The sequence below is a fragment of the Rhipicephalus microplus genome, unplaced genomic scaffold (assembly GCF_043290135.1).
Source record: "Rhipicephalus microplus isolate Deutch F79 unplaced genomic scaffold, USDA_Rmic scaffold_280, whole genome shotgun sequence".
Lineage (NCBI taxonomy): Eukaryota > Metazoa > Arthropoda > Arachnida > Ixodida > Ixodidae > Rhipicephalus > Rhipicephalus microplus.
Window position 1 is genome coordinate 80,001 of NW_027464851.1, and position 5,000 is coordinate 85,000.

Genomic DNA, 5,000 nt, shown 5'->3' on the forward strand with positions numbered 1-5,000 from the left:
GGTGCGCTCCTGTCGGCCCTTGAAAATCCGAGTGAGGGAGTGTGATTTTCGTGCCGGACCGTACCCACATCCGCAGCAGGTCTCCAAGGTGAACAGCCTCTAGTCGATAGACCAATGTAGGTAAGGGAAGTCGGCAAAACGGATCCGTAACCTTGGGAAAAGGATTGGCTCTGAGGGCTGAGCCGGTCGGGCTGGGGTCCAGAAGCAGGAACGGCACTGCACCGGGACTGGGCGAGGCTCGCCGCCGTAAAAAGCGGTGCGGCCGAGCCCGGACCAGCGTCGGGACCTTCCTGTGGAAAGCCACAGCTGTGCATTTTCCGTGGGCTTCGCGCCTGAGGTTCTTGCTTCGGCCGGCAGAAAACAGCCAACTCAGAACTGGCACGGACCGGGGGAATCCGACTGTCTAATTAAAACAAAGCATTGCGAGGGCCGTTGATCGGTGCTGACGCAATGTGATTTCTGCCCAGTGCTCTGAATGTCAAAGTGAAGAAATTCAAAAAAGCGCGGGTAAACGGCGGGAGTAACTATGACTCTCTTGTGGTAGCCAAATGCCTCGTCATCTAATTAGTGACGCGCATGAATGGATTAACGAGATTCCCACTGCCCCACTCAGCTAAGATTCTCCAGTTCATTCAGAAGGACAGAGAACTGAGAAATGTTGAAGCCAAGCTCCCAAAGGAGAACAGGATCCATAAGAAAATAATTGGACTCGAGGATGAAATTGACGAGGTCAATCTCCCAGCCCGAATCGTCAGGCAAAACCGTTTGGTGTGCTCGCCAGAAGACATAACAATAAAGAAGACATGGCCGGGCAAGAGAGGCAAGACAGTGATTCTCGCCCTAAATCGAAGTGCAAACAAAGCAATCGGAAGCCGAACTGCACTGAACATCGGCTGGTCACGATGCCCGATCTTTGACGACATCTTTTGGCCCAGATGCACAAGATGCGCCATGCACGGCCACATTGCTCCCGATTGCGATGGCCCCCAGCGCTGCATTAACTGTGGCCAACGAGGTCACTACCAAAGAGAATGTGAAGCAGAATCGCACTGCAACATCTGCGAGACTGAGGGTCGCACGGAGACAGATCATTCTATGATGTCCAGGGAATGCCCGGTATACATAACAAAGGTACAGGCCGAGAAAGGCAAAATTCTAGCTAGACTAAACTAAGAGTACCCAACACACAGGCACAATGGCGAATAGCACTGAAATACAAATAATACAGGTAAATTTAGGCAGGGCATTTAAGGCAAATCAGTCACTAAACAATTTTCAACAAGAAAAAGAATTCGACATATCTGTACTCCAAGAACCATATTCGCTCAACAACAAAATCATAGGGTTTCCGCTAAAGCATAAAGTTATAGCCAACAACAAAGACCCGAAGACAGCCATCATAATACACAAAGAAAATATAACCGCTTTCCCAATTATTATAGAACAAAAACTAATAGCAGTCAAGATAAATAAAGGTGAAAGAGAATTGTTAATTATCAACTGCTACTGTCCTCCGAATGAAAACGTCGAGCTGGCAATGTCAGCAATAGGAAACATTTTACAGAAATTTATAGACATTAACACGATAATAATGGGTGACTTCAACTCAAAACATCAAATTTGGGGAAGCACGGAGACGGATGAGAAAGGTGAAAAAGTATTAGAATTCACAGTATTACACAACCTGACATTATTAAATGCCAAAGAATCACCTCCGACATTTAAAACAAGTAGGGCGAGGGGTTGGATTGACCTCACCATATGTGACGCAAACCTAAACCAGGATATTAAAAGCTGGGAAGTACTTAAAACCTATAATCACAGCGATCACAGATACATTAAAGTTGTTATTAAAAATGAAGAACTTCCAGAGGAATATGGCCTAACGTTAAAAGGGCAAACAAAAGTCATGGAAAAGTTGCAAATTGATCCCTGGTTTGAGGAAGTCCAGGGGAAAATAAACACGAAGGAAAGTATTGAAGAAATAGTGAATACGCTACACGAGAAAATCGAGAAACTTAAGAAGGAATTCAGTAAAAAGAAAAAACCTTCTAAACAAAAACCGAATACTTGGTGGTCAAGAGACCTAGAAATTGAAAGGAAGAGAGTCAGAGCACTACGAAGGAGGTATCAAAAGGCGAAAGGGGATATCAGAGAACAATACAAAAAGGAATACTATAAAGAACATGACACGTATAACAACATGATAGAACAGGCTAAAAACAACAGTTGGAAAACTCTATGTACTAAGGCTACAAAAAATCCATTCATCCTACCGTATAAAATTGCACGAAATAAGATGAAAACCAAGGTTATGTTTAGAAGCATCACAAAAGAAAATGGAGAAGTCACAAAGACTCTTCAGGAAACAATAGAACACATTCTAGGAAATTTATACCCTAACTGCATGGAAAATGACGAGCCAGGACACAGTCAAATACAATCAAGCAACGGCACAATAAACAATAACAAACAGGGAGGAAATTGGACATCGGGAGCAGAAATGAGAGAAAGAAATTTACCCAGTGATGACCTCCCATTTACAGAGATTGAAGTAACGCAGATAGTAAAAAATCTGAGGAAAGATGTAACCCCCGGACCAGACAACCTAAAAACTAACCTCATACAAGTGATGTATGAAAGGCATAAGACTTTCTTTGTCAATCTTTTTAATGCATGCTTAAAGCACGGACATTTTCCTCAAAGATGGAAAGAATCTAAAATTATATTGATTCCAAAAGGGAACGGAGAGGACAAATCCGAGGAAAACAAATATCGCCCAATAGCTATTAACTCGATTTTGGGAAAAATATTAGAAAAGCTCATAAAAGATAGAATCTATTATTTCTTGTTTAAAAATCACCATTTTAACAAAAAACAATTTGGATTTACCCATGGGACATCAACAACCACGGCATTGGAAGAAATAATCAAACGAATAAACCAAGCGAAAATTGATAAGCTAAACAGCATGCTAATAGCACTAGATATTAAAAACGCATTCAATTCTATAAAACCCGAAGCAGTTATTCAGAAATTAGAGGAATATAAGTGTCCCAACAACCTAATAAAACTGGCGGACAATATTCTACGGAACAGGAAAATAATCTATGAAACAGATGGAGTAAAAATTAAGAAAACACTAACTTCAGGTTCCCCACAGGGGTCACCTTTAAGCCCACTCTGTTGGAATATAACAATAGGCGACCTATTAGAAACTCAGCTTCAAGAAGGAGTACACATCCAAGCCTTTGCGGACGACGTGGTGTTACACATAAAGTTCCGCTCAAGAAAAGAGGTGGAGGAAAAAGCTACGAAGGCACTAACACTAATAAATCAGTGGGCACATCAAAACGGAATAACCCTGAATAAGGAAAAATCGGAATATATGATAATCGGAAAGCAGTACATTAGCCATCAACCCCAAATAAAAATCGGACAGGATAAAATCAAAATGGTTAACGAAATGAAAATTCTAGGGGTGGTCTTGGACACAAAACTAACATTCCTCCCACATCTAAAATACTTAAAAAGAAAAGTAGACGAAGTCACGTATAATTTAAGTCGTACAATAAAAGACGACAAACATACAAATAGAAACACACTACAGTTAATATATAAAAGGGGTATAGAACGAATGGTTACATACGCCTCCCCAGCATGGTATAGCCGAAAAACCATTTTTATTAAAAAACTGAAATCAATCCAAAGATTACCTTTATTATTAATAACTAAATCATTCAAAACAACATCAAATCTTTCACTCAACATATTAGCAAACATTCCACCTCTCCATTTGACAATCGAAAAAGAAAACGAATTACACTACATACTTAAGAAAGGAAAGAACTTCACATGGCAACAGAAAGTATACACCGAAAACGAAATAATGAAGAAACACGACCAATGGCAAGATCATCCAGCAAATAAAGTTAGCATACCCTTTGGAACAACAGAGGAAGAAGCAGACTTCAAAATATACACAGACGGATCAAAGAAAGAAAAAGAAACAGGAGCGGCATTTATAATACTAAACAAAGATAACCAAATCCAAACAGTGAAAAAATATAAACTTCCAGAACACAGCAGTAATTACGAGGCTGAGATCATTGCAATCCAGAAAGCAATAGAACATATCTGGCCTCTACAAGCTTTCGTTAAATACCAGCTTTTTACAGACAGCCAATCTGCACTTCTGGCAATAAAAAATCCAGATAACCTAAATCCAATTATTTGTAACATCAGGAAAACCTTAAGCCAAACACAAAGTAAAGATATTAAACTGACCTACGTAAAAGCACACAGTGGGAATATAGGGAACACATTAGCCGACGAATGCGCAAAAGAAGCGAGCAAAGATGGAGAGGAAATATTTGTTCCCATAACGAAAACAGTTATAGCAAAAGAATTAAAGAAAAAGTTAAATGACGAGTGGAATGAATTATGGAAGAAAGAAGGCAAGCATAGCTACACATTTACATGGATAAGAAATACAAATTTCATTCCGCCACATTTTCCAACTAATTACTACACATCACAGGCAATAACAGGACATGGAAGATTTCCATTCTACTTTACACGATTCGGAATACTGCAACAAGCGACATGTTATTGTTCAAACATAATAGAAAGTTTTGACCACTACTTACAGCAATGTCCCATTGTAACAAACGAAAGAAAGGAACTAAAAAGAATTTTAGGACAAAACCTGCAAAATAGAAAACCAGAAATAATCAAACAAAAAGAAACAATGAAAATACTTGAAACAATGGTGGAAAAGATTAACGAGGCCATCCTACAGTGCTGAAAATTGAAGACAGACGAAAGAACTTGTAAAACTACAAAAGACAACAACTAGTGCTTGTCATGGGAAATGGCTCAAAAGACCGATATTGGAGAGGATACCTCGGCTTTCATTTCCCATGGGCACTGAAAACTGCACATATACAGACACAACACAGAAGCGAGAACTAACAGCTTTAACACAGTATTGGAAAATC

The 5,000-nt window shown here is 39.8% G+C and overlaps 1 pseudogene; it reads left to right on the plus strand.

The window, feature by feature from the left end:
* LOC142793119 (large subunit ribosomal RNA) overlaps nucleotides 1-5,000 on the plus strand; it is a 9,110-nt pseudogene that overhangs the window by 2,184 nt on the left and 1,926 nt on the right.